The sequence below is a fragment of the Calonectris borealis genome, chromosome 9 (assembly GCF_964195595.1).
Source record: "Calonectris borealis chromosome 9, bCalBor7.hap1.2, whole genome shotgun sequence".
Classification (NCBI taxonomy): Eukaryota; Metazoa; Chordata; class Aves; order Procellariiformes; family Procellariidae; genus Calonectris; species Calonectris borealis.
In genome coordinates, this window is record NC_134320.1 from 17,394,385 (window position 1) to 17,410,671 (window position 16,287).

Below are 16,287 nucleotides of genomic sequence, written 5' to 3' on the forward strand. Positions count from 1 at the left end.
ATCTAACCCAGCTATATAGTCATCCTCAACTCCTCAGTTAGATGGGATAAACCTGTGCCTAAAGTCTTGCCTCCACATGAAAGGATTTTGTGGTAGGATGCTTCATAAAGCTGCCTGGTGGCAGTGCAATTGTTACCATTTAAAGAGTAGTTTTTGCTTGTACAGCTTAAACCAATTCCCTCAATGGAGCCAATTATACTGGCAAAAAGATTTCACTTTTTACACTTTTGCCAGTATAGCAGTATCAATCCTCACGCTTTTGCTAGCATGCTGATGCTGAGCTAGTTGATATTTTAAATAAAAAGTAGTAGCTAAAGATTGAGTGATTACAATATCATCTCTTACATGGAAAAATGACTTTTTTTCTGTTTGAAGATTAATACGGATTAAGGTATTGTGTCTATTTAAAGCACAGAAACTATTCCTCAAGAAACTGATGTGTGGATACTTTACTCTTACTGTATTTCAAGAAAGGTGTATCAGAAGCTGCTAGTAAGGACTCTAAGTAAAGACAAGCCCTAAGAGCTCTGGCTGTTTCTGAAAAAGGTCCCTAATACCACATACAAATACATAACACAAAAAATCTGTACACACACACGCACACACGTACAAAAGGCTTGCTGCCTTGCTCAGATTGTCCTTGAAAATGTTATGTGGCAGATAGATTTAAAGTGAAGACAGGATTTCAGAGAAAGAGAGTTTCTTAGATCATGGGAAAGACATTTTCCTAGTGAAGATTGTTGCGCAGAGATGATGGAAGAGGGTGGGTGGAAGGCACACCTTTGCAATTTTCCTCTGCCATTCATTTGAGTTCTAGAAAACAAGGATATCTCATGCAGGTCTGATGTCCTTACCCAGCAAACAGTGTTGAAAATAATTCATGCACAGAGTCATGGAAGGTATTTAGGACAACCTCAGCCACCCTATGCAGGAGAGCCCCACCAAAGGCAACAGAGCAACTCTCCAGTTTGAGAATAATTGTGGTGTCCCCAGTCTTGGGACCCTGCACTTCTCCTTCAAGGCTCTATAGGTGGAGTGGTGTGGTTGCTGAGGGTGGGAAGGCGGGGAAAGGAATCGAGAGCTGAGGTGCAAGCAGGAAGGCAGACTGAGTTCAAAATAGAATTACTCGTATATGTGTATACAAGTAATATGTCCCTAATAATTAAATAATCCAGCAATGGTACGATGTTCTCTCATACTACGGTCTGTGTTTATTGGCCTTTTCAAACAAATACCGAAAAACTTCCTAAAAGGACTCGGACATGCCTCATCATCCCAAGAGCAGGACTGCTGTCCTTGCACAGTGGAACATCAATGTCCCCACACTCACGACTTCTTCCCTGACTGTCCCAGACTCCAGTAGGCAGGGAACAAAGCATGTAAGCTACTTTTGGATCCCTCAGGATGCGGCAGGATGATATATATACACATTTGAGATATATTAGGAAAGCTTGGAAAAGAATCCAGATCATTCTGATTTGCTACAACGGCATAACCGTAGTTGGCATTATACAGGACAGACAGTTCCTGACTCAAACAGCTCCCAGTCTGAGCAATGTGGAGAGAGAAATCACCAGATAAATCCAGACAAGCCTGGAAACCCCCCAAAAAGGAATTAATAATGTTGTTTTTACACTTGACTTTCTTTAGCATTTGTTATTAGCATTTTGATTGGCAGTGTTGTGCTTTAATCACTCCACTGTAACGCTTCTTGTGAGGACTCCTTTTTTATGAGCAGAGAAGGAATGCAGAAGGGTTCCCAGCATGGTGGTAAGGCTACGGAGCATGGGGGAAGAATGGAAAAAACCATGAGGACTAGGAAGAAGAAAAAAAAAATCCCACTGGAAAGAACCACAGGAGCGGTACTGCTCTGGGAAGGAGGCAGAAGAAACCTACTGTATACACCACAGGAGTTGCATGTACAACAGGAGAGCACCGCTTGGTCCTGTGTGCGGACAAGACTGAGCGTGCTCCGGAGCCTTCTCCAAACTGCTCGTGTAGCTGGGCTGTAATATGAAGAGACGTCTGGGGAACAGTTAATATCTCTATATATAAAACATGAAATTGAAAGCCATTAGTGTATTACTTTACACAGTGTTTTTCCAGAGGGAATATTCCGCTGAAGAATTTATTTTCCCTGGTGTGCCATTCTGTGATCATCCGGTATTATTTTTATGAGGCATTTGGACATGGAATAATGTAGTGTCTATGCAAACACTTCTCAGCTTTCTTTGTTAACATCTGAGTAGAACATGTGGGAATCTTTTCTTCCCCTCCTCCTCTTCTCACATTCATCAGCTCTTGTATACTTCGACATTTATCTTCCTCTTTGAACCAAGGCATCTCTCCATTTGCTGGAAAAGCTGTCTATATGTAGACCATACTTCTGGCTGCACTTCTTGTGTCAGGAGACCTGGGCCTGTTTCCTAACTCAAGTATATACTCATGTCATCTCTGGCAAATCACTTGGTGCCTTTATACCTCCGTCCTCTCCTTGAGCAAAGGGCATAAAGACACCTTCTCTGCCTCCCAAAGGTGCCCTGAGGCTACATTCCTGCACGGCTCCGAGGCATTCCCCAACTACACTGCTGGTGGCCAGATACAAACCAAAGAGCAGCACAACAGAAGTCTTGGCCAACTTCTCCCCTTGAAGTTGGTATTTCCTTAGGCTTTCCTTCCTCTTTCTGGGTTTTTCCACAGAAGATTCCCATTCAGGCAGCGACAGACTTATCCCATCTACATTTATGAGAAGTCCAGCTTCTGCTATTATGTACACAGACAGAAATGCTCCTGTAAACTCTCACACAGGAAAGCTTAAAGAAAGCTTCCTTTTTCATAAGTTTATATGCAAATTGTAACACTGTGGCCTGGAGCAAACCATGTTTTTCATGAGACATGGCCACTCCAGTGAGAATCAAAACACAAGCTCTGTGCCTAGCACCACCCCCAACTGACTCACTCGCCCGAAGGGTAAAAGCAAGTAAGCCAAAATATTCAAATTTGGGAGCTTACAGTTAGGTGGCTGGATCCACGTAAAGGCACGCAGGCAAATACATGACCGATCTGGCTTGCAGTGATGCAGCCATTAAAGGCTGCACCTTTGCAGACTTTGGTGCAATCTGAGAACTCACAAGACTTGTGTAAAACCAGGTCTCTTCCCCCGACTCCTGCGCCTCACTCAAATTTGCTTGAAAATGGCTATTAGTTTCAAGCGTTATTGGTGAGGGAGGAACTGACAAACAGACAGGCACATGCACACAGGCAGTGTGATTGCACAAGCCTCATTTCCTTAGAAAACCAGAAAAACCCCACTAAAAACAATGTATCTATCATTATGTCTGATAAAAACAAAACAAAGGTCTGCTTTTCCTGTGTGCCAATTACCAACGGCGAAGGTATTTGTGGTCGGACTCACCACAATTAAGTGCCCACACATGTTCCCCATTTTAATATTTTCACACTGGTTGAAATAACCCAGTCCGTTGTGTGCAGAATACCCATGAGTGAATACAGAACAAGTTGCACTGCTTATTGGGAAAGAAGTAGCAAAGGCAAAGCTTGCAAGACTCAAGAACAAACAGATTGCACAAAAAAGATTACACAAATAATCTAAGAGAAAAATAGCAGGCAGCGTATTACAGTAGAAACATAGAACAACGTGACCCATTTGCTTCCCACAGAGACAAACAGCACTTAAAAGGCAGCTTAAAGACAAAGGACAAAATTAGTACTAAACTGCACGAAGATGAAACTATGTCATTTCAACATTCTTCTTTTGCCCTTTCAGCCCTTTTTAGGTCCTTTTTCAAGATCATTTCAGCAAAACTAGAAGGTGATACGTTGGCAGCAAGCCTGGGAGACTGGAGTCCTCTATTTTTGCATGAAAGAGGTTCATAACCTTGGCCGTGACCTTCCTTCAGCCTAGCCTGGCTGCCACATGTTGGTCTTAACTTGGGGGGACATACAGAGGTGCCCACAGAGGCTTCCCTGCTGAAACTGCTGGAAATGGCATCATTACTGAGTGGATCACGGGGAAACACTTCAGCAGCTGAAAGGAAACATCAGCTACTATACTTTATTCTGAAACCTCCTCATTTACTGTTTTCTGTTGTATAAAAAGTTGGAAATATTGCGAATCTGAAGGAAGAGGGGGAAGGGAGGAGAGCAGCTCGTATTGCACATGATGCCACGTTTAACTTCTCGTTATGTTATTACTATTATTACATAGTTTTTGCTTATACCACCACAGATCCTGGCTGCTCAGACTGTGGAACAGCCCCGTTGTGCTGGGTATTGGACAAACACAGAATACAAAGAAGGGCCCGACTGCAGGAGTTTACAATCTAATACAAGCAATAACAACTGGGTATAGATAGGAAATACAAAAAAGCAATCAGACAAAACCGGTCAGCAAGGAGAATTGTGGTCTCAGCACTCTAAATGTTTTACTATTGACAAGGAGTCTGTAGAGAGCCCAGCAAAGGAAAAGGTTACGGAAGAATTTGAAAGAGGAGCCAGAGGGAGTTTGAGGGAAATTTAATGGGATGCTTCTGAGGAAAGGACAAAGACAGCACAAAAGGGAACGAATGTAAGCGCTTGAAGATTGAACATAGACACCTGCAGATGGGAAGGATGAGTTGATATGTCGCTGGAGAATACTAGAGGAAAAAAAGGGTGGGAATAGATCATTACAGGCCATGCAAGAAAAGACAAGAAGCTTCTGTTTGATACGATGCAGAAATGAAACCAGAGGAGAGATTAGGAGGCAGAAATGATCTGGCCTAAGTTACAAGCTAGAGAGTGATTTCTGCAGCTACGTTCTAGTTGAGCATGAACAGGGAGAAATTGCATTTTTAGAAAAGGATGTTGCAGAGATTCGAGGTCAGTGGAGCTTGGATGCAGGTTTTATCTGTGAAGATGAATAGGAAAGGCCATAATCTGAGCTGTTACTCAGCAAGATTCTTAAGATTTGGCCAGAGTCTGGGCGTGATCTGGAGATGAGGAATTAGATACAGGGTGTCCAACCTTATCTGGGACATGAGTCACTTCTAAATGTCAGATAAGAATGTCAGCCAATCAGACAAACATCTACCACTGAAGATGGATGATGGAATAGGTACATGCCATACTAATGCTTATGGCATAATATTCCGATAGCAATCACACTGGAGTCAAATACAGAGGTAACGTAACTCCATCTAGCTAGCTTGAGATGCTCCTGTTTGTAGATCCAAGGATTGCATTAGCCTCTTTTACAGCATTATTTGTCTGTCATACCTACTTAGACACTAAGCTGTCGGAGGCACCGACGGTCTCTTGCTATGTGATGTACAGTGCCTAACATAGACAATTCAGGCAATAACTACAGATACTAAGAGTAAAGAAAGCAGAGAGAAAATGTGCAAACCTTCTCCCTACAAAAGGCTTAAATTCATGAATTCAAAGCAGAGAGAAAATGTGCAAACCTTCTCCCTACAAAAGACTTAAATTCATGAATTCAAAGCATGTGTAGAGAGGAGATAGGGGATAACTTTCTGATAAAAGCATCAAAGTAGGAAGGTTCCACATTTGCTGAAATGTGGGGAAAAAAACCCGTTGATATCTCAAAAACTTCTGCATGATGGAAAAAACTGTTTCCCACCTAACAGTACTGTGGGAATATACCACAAGGTCATATCCTCAGTGCCTATCAATTACACAATTTCCCTTGATCAGCTAAGTGTGTTCCCTGGTTCTCACTGCAGCCCTGATATACTATGCAAGAAAGAACTAAAGAAATACAGCAGACTGCCTTTACAAAAGTGTACTAAGAACGTTTTTAAAATATGTAAATACATTGAACAAAATATCTTGCTAAAAGTTCCCCTGGCAGCCTCAAGACACCCAGTATTTCCGCTGCGTTATTTTTCTAATCATCTCTGTTTAGAGTTCGCCAGCGAATGCATTTTAGAGATTCATGACACATTCTGCTTTTGGACGGCTTTGAATCAGCTGGCAGTAAATGTGGAAAAATCATTATTCCTAATGAAGAAATATTGATGACAAAACAGCATTTCGAGGACAACGTTGACCATAAGTCAACAATGTAACAAGATTTTCCCCTCTCTCCCTCCTCTTTCCTAGTGACTTTTATCCAAGGGTTTTCAAGCATTCCCCAAGCACGTGGGATTCCTCAGGGCACCTATGTCAGACAGGCACAATTAGTCCATTTTACAGGGATATGGGAGCAGAGGTTCATCCATTAGGATAACAGTGTAACTGCAGACCTTAACTGCCAGTACACCTTAATTGAGTTAAGTCTCAATGGTAGAGATCCTGCAACTCATAAGCACCCAACAGGGTTCCTTGATTTGTCCAAAGGAAATAAAATATGAATCTCTGATGCACAGAAGAGGGTTTATTCTCCTCCTGTGGAGCATGGGAGGTATGTGTCCGACTGTGATTATGTTAGGGAAAGATGCGTTGATCATATTTGTCCCAGAGTTATTCCAACACTTCGGTACACAGGGCACTGCAATAATAGTAGGCAGGGAAACCCAAAGGTAGTTTGTGCATTTTGTAGAAAACTATGGTATTTTTCCCATTTTATCCTTGCCTTCCTTACCTACCCTTTTTTTGCTTTTGAACTCAGACTTCTCACTGAGTGGGAAGTCCTTGGCAATGGTTTATTGTGCCAGGATCCAAGCTTGAAGTTTCGCCATTTGACAGTAGCAGGCTGTATGCATCAGTTGTCTTACACAGCCTTTGGACACGAGACAGATCAATCTTAATTCCCTCTTCTTCAGCAGACGTCAGAAAAGACAATCTTTCACAGTAAACAGAGCTTCATGCTGCAACGTGTGCCTACTTCATCAATTAAATCCAAGGCCCGGACTTAATTACTGTGTCCTGGTTATTCTGCTTTAACTGCGTTGCACTTGTACTCCAGATGTACAGGTCCCTGCAGTGACCTTCTTGTCATTTGTACTGTGCTTGTCCAGCAGTAGCTGCACTCTCCTGTTGTTTGCATCCCTTTCCTCCAACCACAATACAACTTCATATTCTCACTTTGCTTGGCTGCAAACCTGACACATTCTCAGTATGCCCCGGAGGTCCCATTCCACTCCACACAGCAAATGCACTGCAACTGTGCAGGCTCACGCTGCTAACACTTGCCTGTACCTTTTCAAACACTTCTCCATGCTGCTCATCACAAGGTTGCTATCCCAGCCAGTAACTAGCCCTCATGGTGAATCCTTCCAACACCCTGGGAAGCTAGAGGACTGTTAGGACACCCAACAGTGTGGGGAACTTGAGACCCACACAGGTTAAATAACTTTCCGAGGGTCACACAAGGAATTTGTGACGGATCCAGGAACTGAACGACATATTCTCAATCCCAGTCTAGCCGCTTTAACCACAAGACCATCTCTGAAATGGCTTGATAGTGAGACAGGCTTGCAGCACAAAAACTCCTCCATTTCAGAGGGAACTCCCAGCCCCAGTCCTGCTGGAATCCCCTTCCCGGCAGGAGGAACGTGCTCTCTGCGCAGGCCACGCCATTGCTCTCTGGCAACCTGGCTGAGCCATGTAGCAACTGAGCACAAGGAGTTTTGTGCCTCTCCTGCTGTCCTCTGTTTAATGAGAGAGGAAGAAAGGCCTGTGTTTCCTTCAACATCCACGTGGTGATGGTCCCTGTCCCTTACACATCCACATCACCCTCTCCTCAACTCCCTGGGACACAGGAGACAATTTAGCTTGTTTCTGATATAAAGCAAATTATGATGAGTGCTTACCAATGCAGTAGAGGTACCTTCCTAAATTATTGCAACCACAATGCATCACTGCCACAAAATAAAGGTTTGGAGAGGAGCACTCCTGATTTTCGCACAAAGCTGTAAAAATTCAAGTTGAACAGGATCTTGAGAGGTCATGGAAACTATCTTACTGCCTCGAAGGCAGGATCAACTCTCTCCACAACATTCTTGACAGATACTTGTTTAACCTGTTCCTAAGAACCTCCAGCAACGGAGATTTCACCAACAACTTGGGCAAAAAATTTCAGTGAGTACCCAACCTTACCACTGGCAAGCCTTTCCTTCCGTCCAAGCAAAATGTCCCTTGCAGTAATCTAAGCCAATGCCTTTTTACTCTACTCATGATGGACATAAAGAACACATGTAGGCTTGGTTTGGTCTACACCAGTTGTATGGGACCTAAAGCAAAGTTGCTCCCCCTCCCTCCTCAGGCAAGGCACCTTGCCATGTAGGCAAATGTTGATCTGACCGTGTGCCCAACACATCGATGAGGTACCAGTCCCCAACTTGGGTGATCTGCAGTGAGTGTCCCAGCCCAGTGGGGGTCAGTGATGCTCTGCAATATTTAAGGTCCCAGATACTTTTTTTGCAGCATGCTCTGTTTTTTTTTTGTTGTGTTTTTCTTGTTACATTGTGTCAACTTTTTGGCACATGTTTTACCATGTGCAAATGGGTTGAAATAGAGCCTCAGTAACATCTGGAGACAAAAGAAAAGGGGTGAAAAAAAGAATGCGAGAGAGGAAACATTCCTCCCTTTGCTGATCGACCAAGGAAATGCAAGGGAGAGAGTAAAATGTACTCTATTTCCTTTATAAATGTTTCCTTTAATGCTGATGAAAGTTGCCAGATGACAGAGACTACAGTCGTATATCCACTGAAAAGCCCCAGCTCGGGAAACAGAGGAGCGAGTTGTTTGTGTCGCTTTGCCAGGCGCTCTCAGCCGGGGCACGGGACGCTGTCTCTGGAAGGAACAGCAATTGCTCTTCCAGGCCCTGCCTCCCCCCGGCTCTCCAGCACCGCAAACAGGGTGCCATGTCCCGTGCTGCTTCCCGGGCACTCCTTGCTACCTACTTCTCCCCACTGCTGCTCCCAGCCTGGCCTTAATATCGATGTGATAAAGAAAAGCGGTTTAAATTGCAGGTACACAGTTGGATGGAAAGAAGTAACATTTCATAATTTTTTTTTTAAATTAGGAAGATGTTTGTGTTTGGGGGCGAGACTTTCAAAGCACTGATTTGCACTAAAAACCCCAGCCGACAAACGCTTAACTAAATAATGAATGCAATCATTTCATTTGGTAAAAAAAAAAAAATTTTAAAAAATTTCTACTTTCACAGAAGTCCCCCACCTTCCTGTGCCATCGCTCCTCTCCTTCAGGGGAAACTGACCACATATAGGAAGTTAAAAAAGCAAAAGATATAAACCCCTCCTTTTTTTCCAAAATAAAAATGGGGCAAAATTTGTAAAGGTTGTGAGAAAGTGGGGCTTTCCCATGCTTTCAACAGCTCAGAAAGCTCTTCTTCTATTTTACTTTCATAGGAAAATAAGAGTTTTTAAAACAAAGATGACTCTTCTCCTTGGAACACATCACTAATGCCAAAATTTTATTTTTTAGTGAGACCTTACCATTACATGGCACCCAGGGAACAACCTCAGCAGCTCTTCAATAAAACCCTGGTGAGGGGTGCAGGTAAGGGTGTCAGTCGAGTCCTAGTGGGGCAGGCAGGAAACCTCTCTCTGGGCAACTTATCCCAAAGCTGATACTGTGGCGTTTTGGCCTCCTGGAAGGGACCTTAGCAAGGGAAACTGTTGCTGGCAGAACTGTGGATCAGACAAATTTTGGCAGTTCTGGTGATCCCAACAGCAACAACCACTGAGCTAGGTCCCTTTGCACTTACACTTGCAAAGCCACATTGCATGATAAACCCTGGACCATGGAAGCACCAAATATATGACAGCACACCAAGGTAAGCAACCGTGCTTGTCTGAATCTCCCGCAGGGAAAGGAGGCAGGACAGGAGGCAGAAATCACTCCTCCTCCCACCCTCATCAGCGGCGATGGGCAGGGGGGGATTTCCTGGGCAAACCCCTGGCCTGCTGGGCTCGCTCTGTAATGCTGCGCCAGATTTCAGGATCCTTTTTTGGAAAGCCACAAAAAAATACCTTGCAATTACTGGGAGGGCCAGTGGCGGAAGCCCCAGCCAGCGGCTACGTGGGGGCAGCTCTCCCCGGCCCGTCTGGGCCCCCTCGCAGGTGTCTCTCTGAGCATGCTGTCCCAGCCTGCTCGCCCACTGGCTCAGGAGATTAGACTTGCTGGTAGAGCAGTGGAGGGTAGTTTCAGGGGCTGGTGCACCCAACCCCATTCATAAGCAGTGGCTGCAAAACAGAGCCGATCTGGAGGCCAGACAAGCTGGTCTCCTCTTCAGATGCTTAGTGTTCATTATGCAACGGTTCATGCATCTTCTCCCACCCACTCCTCCAGGTGGGGAGGACCAGCGACCAGCTGCCCACAGGCTCATGCCGCTGCTCAGTGCAAGCATGCCTTAAATGTAGATCAAATTCTCCTTAGCACTTGCTTTCTTAAGAGCTGAACCGAGGGTGCAGTCAGAAGGGACCAGCTAAGACTCACACTAATATAGATAGCAGCCCTTACGTCTAGGTCAAAAAATTAGTTGTCTTTTATTGCGTTCCCAAAGGACTAGAGTTAGGTTTGCCACTTTCATCACGCAATCAGTCCCAAGGAGCCCAAGCAACGGGTCGAGGCCCCACGGTGTTAGCTGCTGAAAAAAGACAGAGCAAACAATGTCCCCTTTCCCAAAGACTTTCACCTCCAACTGCTTCCATGTTGCGCAACGGCACTTCAAACCACTTCTGTCCCCCAGCCCAGCCAACCCATTTCACAAGCCCAGGACAGGCGCCATCAGTATGTTCACCAGACTCAAGCCCAGCCAAAAATCACATCCGTTGCTGGGCATGAATGACTCAATTCACTCTTCCATAGCCTGGCTGTGCTCCAGCTGGTATTCGGCTGCTCGTCTCGGCCTCGCTGCATCACCGGGAGGGTGGTGACATGAAGTGATTTTTACCAAAGGCTCTGTTCAGCAGAGAAGGTGAAAACGCCTGAGTAATGGTGAAGTTTTGAGTCAGAGATGTTTCTCCTGCCAATGGCTCTGGCCTACCAACCTGGCACGCCTCCTGTATGCCTGCCTGGGGAAAAACGTCTGACAAAAAACAAGAAACAGGGAGGGAACCTGTCTTCCCCTTGCCAAAAGTGAAAAAAGAAAAAAAAAAAAGGTGGAGAAAGGCTGGATCCCCCAAAGAGTAGAGTCCTGAACAAATGGCAGTTCTCATATCCCCAACAGCTTTGAGGCCTGGGGTTTTCAAAGGTGTCTGACGGCATTAGAAGAAGAAGTCCCACCAAATTTCAACCAGCACCTCATTTATTTAAGGTCTTTTGAAAACCCTGCCTTTCACAATCCGGCACCAGCCCAAAGCTTCCTTGCTGTTTTGAAACATGCGCTGTCTGCGTGTCGACAGCAGCCCTGCCATAAATCACATCCATCAGGCGCTGGAAACCGCCTCACCTGTACGCCAACCATCCGCCGCCCCTTGCACTGAATTCCATCACTCCAAATTTCTCAGCAGCTGGAATCAACTAACTCTGCTTTTTCTCATGAAAGCAACCTACTGGACAGAAGTTTCCTTCTTTGCCCCAAAATCTGGGACTTTTCCAACCAGGTGCAAGGTCCAATATTTATTTACTCTCTTGGACAAGTAACAGGAGCTTTACAACCTGGGATGGAGAGGCCACTCCCGTTCTGGAGGGGACGTGCAACATTTGTATCTACTAAGGATGACCAGACATGTCATAACCTTAAAATGTGACATTGGTAGTGAGAGCAAAAGTCCTTTTGAAATAACATTGATGTTGGTGACACCATATTAATTATACTCATGTAATTATGCAATAATTACAATTCTGCTTATCCTTTGGGTCATGGGACCTGCTTTTACTGGCTGAGGTAGATGGAAAGTAATACTGATAACGCCCTAAACTGTTTTCAAAATGACCTCCCTGTGGCACACACAACATGATGGAGCAGTATGATATCAAGTATCCATAGATCATTATTCTCACCTGACTGTCACATTCTCAGAGCTTGATGAAAAAGGAGACAAAAGTTTTCTTGCTTGGCCTCCATTAGAAGTGAATTAGTGTAAAATATGAGATACATCTTTATAAAAATTATTATTTTATTTAAAGAAAGTATGTGGAAAACCCATCTGCACAATTGCATGTGTCACTCTCACACATCCTACAGCTTTTGATTCATAATTAGCAAGGCTTAAAAAATAATAAGTAGTTAAAAAAAATCTCACACTAAAGCCAAGCTCTTTAGAGGCCCTAAGACTGCTCTGAGGTGGTGGTTTAGAGTCTAAGGCCTGTTGACTAACAGTAGGAGACATGGGAAACGTGGGTTCTGATCCATATTTATCATGATACAGATTGTCCTGACATTTAACCTGAAGTCCCCCACGAGGAGGCTCTGATGTTGATCAGCATCTACAAAGGCGCGCTCGAAGTATTACTCATCACATTTCTAAGACGGAAGGTTCTTTCTAAATTGGCTTCCGCACGAAGGGCACCAATCCCTGTCTCCTGAATTATTCACACAATTCTTGACCTGAGAATTTTGTGCCGATGGAAACTGAAACCCCAAAAGCTTTCCCTCCTCGTGACAGGGCTGAACCAATCAGAAGGACCAATCCGATATCCAGGGGTCGTGAGTCCTGCCAGTCCAATGTCCTTGAGCGGGCATTAGAAAATGCTACCGTCAGCGGGGATTATAAGCGTTTGCCAAAAACTTGGTGTTGAAAAACCTCCTGCACATCCTGAACCAGTGACGGCAACCTCCGTATGAAGAAAGTTGGCAAACCGTTGTGCTCTGAACTTTCAGGGCGCTCTTTACCGGTTTCCTACATACATGGGAGTTCACTGCGAAGACAGTAAGTATATTTAATCCTCATTAAGCACTTGGGTATGACAGTAGGGAAAACCAATGGACTTGTTTACATGCAATAACAGAATCATTTGAAACCCACCAGACCTCCACATTTAGATCTGAGGTACGTGTAGAGACACTCATTTCAATTTATCCCAAGCCTGATTTTAGCTGATGTAAACTTAGTCAACTTTGAATTTATATGACTGATCCCAGAAAGCCAATGCTGGTTTAAGTCAGTTGGTTTCCATTTGCACCTAAAAGGATGCAACTTTGTTATGTTGACAAAGTCAGATGTGATGGGTAGATCGGGGAAGCTGTTATTCACACCCCAGCATAGGAAACCATGTGGGAGATTTTCATCCTAGTGAAAGGCTACAACTTGGAAAAGTGAGCATTCAAAACAGAGAATTGCAGCAATGTGAGACCCAATGCAAATGTTTGAGACTTCAAACATTTCAGAAATCTCTTTCATTGTTTTGCACTGCTCTAAGCAGCCCCTTTGCAGCCTCTGCACAGATGAGGACCTGTGAAATAACATGCATTATGTAGCTCCTGGGAAGTCTCCAGCCCATGTTCTAGACCAGATGACTCCAGAAGCATTTGAGTTAAGCTTCAGATCCATGTCCAAACACTAGAACACCTGGAAAAAGTCTGAATTCCAGTACTGCTTCACAAGAAAGTCAAAGCAACCTCTCCATAACAAGAAAGAGATAGATTGGCATTTTGGAAACCACAGACTAAAGACTTACGAACTTCTTTTTCTGCAGGTGAGCCCTGTCTGAAGTACTAAGGATCACCATGGCACATTCCTAGCTAAGAGGGACACAAAATTAGTAAAACACTTGCCCGGGGGAAACAATATGAATATCTCATTTTACAGTGTTATTTCCGCTGCTTATTGTTTTGTTCTCCCCTGTCCCCAGAGCACAAGCATGAAGCCACTGCACACACTGATCTCCTGAGAGCTTAGGCTATATTTATTCAGCCAGACCTCTAGCCAAGCTGATGTCAGTTCGAGCATCTTCTAGTCAAGACATACCTATTGAGATGTGACCCACTATGCATCGTGATTAGACCATGCTCCAAAACATCATCCTGTAAAATGTTACTTGTTCTTCCAAACAGCTGCAATTTTCCTAGGCCAGAACAGCTCTTGTAATCAGACATTTGCTGGATGCACAACATTCCTACTTGCTGCCTAACTGCTGTTATTCATAGTCTCAGGACTTTGGTCATTTACAAGAGACTCAAGGCCGCAGGTCAGCCTTCTTCTCTTCCGTCCTAAGTGAAAGAAAGTTGTTCTGCAAAGAGCAATAGGCAGTGAGACTGTGTGTGAACATCTTGCAATTGTACAAAACACAAGGAAGCTGAGGCTGGCAGACCTGAAACAGCTTCGTTATGGCTCCTCACCCAATGCCCTGCTATAATCAGAGCAAAGAAATAACAGAAAAACCACCAAGATCCCAAGACTAATTGGCTTTCTATGAAGTATTGTTTTTGTTTAAAAGACCAAGCCACACTTAGATCAATGGGCTTTACGAAAAAAGCCCTTTACTCATGAACATGGCATGACCAGGGCTAGCTCAGGGCACAGATCTGCAACCCCAGAACAGCAATGTCCCTCTGCCCTAAGCTTAGGGGTGGCCTCTTTTCAGACACCCGTCTCTGACCCTCCTGAAACTTGTGTTATCTGCACAGTTTTTCACCTAAGCCCTTTAGACCTGCAAGTATGTGTCTCCCCACTGTGTGAGCAAACAGAGCAGTTTCCATTCCTCACTCGGTATAGAGACAGCAGTGCAGAAAGAGACTGAAAGAGTTTAAATGACAAGCTTTCACTAGTAGCTGGCCATATAACTGACACAGCCCTTCTGGCTCTCCCCAGCCACCCTTCTGAAGGAGGGATGCCACAGAGATGGCAATGCACCAGCTGTGTGCATCTGCAGTGCACACACTCCACTTTCTTCACCTTTTGAATTACGCTTGTGAAAAAACAGTGGAAATAATTCTGACCATAAGCAACCTCCCTTTTTCACTCCCCTCCTCTTCTTGTTGCCTTGTATGGAAATTGAGTATACATAGAATAAGAGGTTATGGTTGTTTCAGCATCAGTAGTGGCCTAATGGAATTACACAAGCATGGCATACTGAAGCCTGTGCTTTGCTATTTTATCTTTAAAAGAAGCCAATGTTTTTAGACATATACAGATAAATGATGGAATATTTTAAAATGTCCCACTCAAACACCCACTCTTATTGTAGCCATACCCTCCATACACAGTCCTGTCCTGCCTCCACACCTTCCTCCCTCCTCTAAACACACACAGTGGATTTGCCAACACTGGAGATAGTCACACTACAGAAGACCATGTAGGCATCGATCAGTTGATGTGAGATGTTGAGATGGAGAATGGGAAAGAAGGGAACGCCAGGGTCCATGCAGCATCCTGCACTATATACATATGCACACACACACGTGTATATATGCATTTTAGGATTCTCACGAATTTCAGCCATGGGACAGAAATGAGAAGCAGCTGCCCAGCTTGTGGAGATGACAATGAGAACACATGACCAGAATTAGCTCCATGTTGGCAATGACGATCGCTAGGACATTCCTGTCCAGAAGAGCTGACTGCACATGACAGTCTTCTGCGGAGCATAAATGACCCGCATTAGCGTCCCTTCCAAATGTCTCCCTCCAGGAAAGCTCAGCCAGACACAATTCCTTAGCTCATGTGATCACAAAAAATCCTCACGTTAAAAAGAGGTGGAAAGTCAGCGTTGTCATGTCCCAGCTATTCATCAACACAAGAGAAAAGTCAAGGTAAAAGACTTGGGGCTTTCTGCAGGTTTTTTGGAAGCCAGCAGCTGAATTCACTTGCCTTTCAGGGCAAGCAGATAATAAGGAAATAGTGGCATTTTAAAAGCTTTTTTTTTTCAGAGTGTAATTTTAAATGACAACAAAAACAACCAAAACCCCCACAAGAACTTTCCCTACTTCCAACCTGTCCTCACATAAAATGCTGCACATCATCTGCCCGGTCTGCCCCTGACTGCACAGACAGAATCAGAACACGTGCTTAGTAGACAGAAAGTTATTAACCTCTCAAGATATTGTCTGGAAACAGAATTTGTTGAGGAAATTGTATATTAAAGCTGAACACTGCTGCTAACTGAATACAGTCTGATTCACAGCTTTAAACAAATAGTTTAGCATGGCTGGGACAGTAATTTGGAAGGATCTACGAGAGAAAAATCATTCACATCCAAAGTCCAGGTGCCTGTCTTTAGTTGTGGACAGTGTCTTGTGCTTTGGAAGATGGTTGCACCCACACGTCTAAACTCTCTACAAAGGTGTCTCGGTGTTTTAATGAACCACTGTGCTCAATGTGGAATTAATTTCATCAACTGTTAAAACTCATACATCTACCTGTGCTGTCCCCTTTTGACCCTGGTGCTGTGAACATAGTTTTTCAGGGGTTAAGC

At 44.2% G+C, this 16,287-nt stretch overlaps 1 protein-coding gene across 13 annotated transcripts in view; it reads right to left on the reverse strand.

Annotated features, from left to right (window-relative positions):
- The window catches only part of LPP (LIM domain containing preferred translocation partner in lipoma), a 349,989-nt gene that overhangs the window by 60,043 nt on the left and 273,659 nt on the right, over nt 1–16,287 (reverse strand). The window lies entirely within an intron of this gene.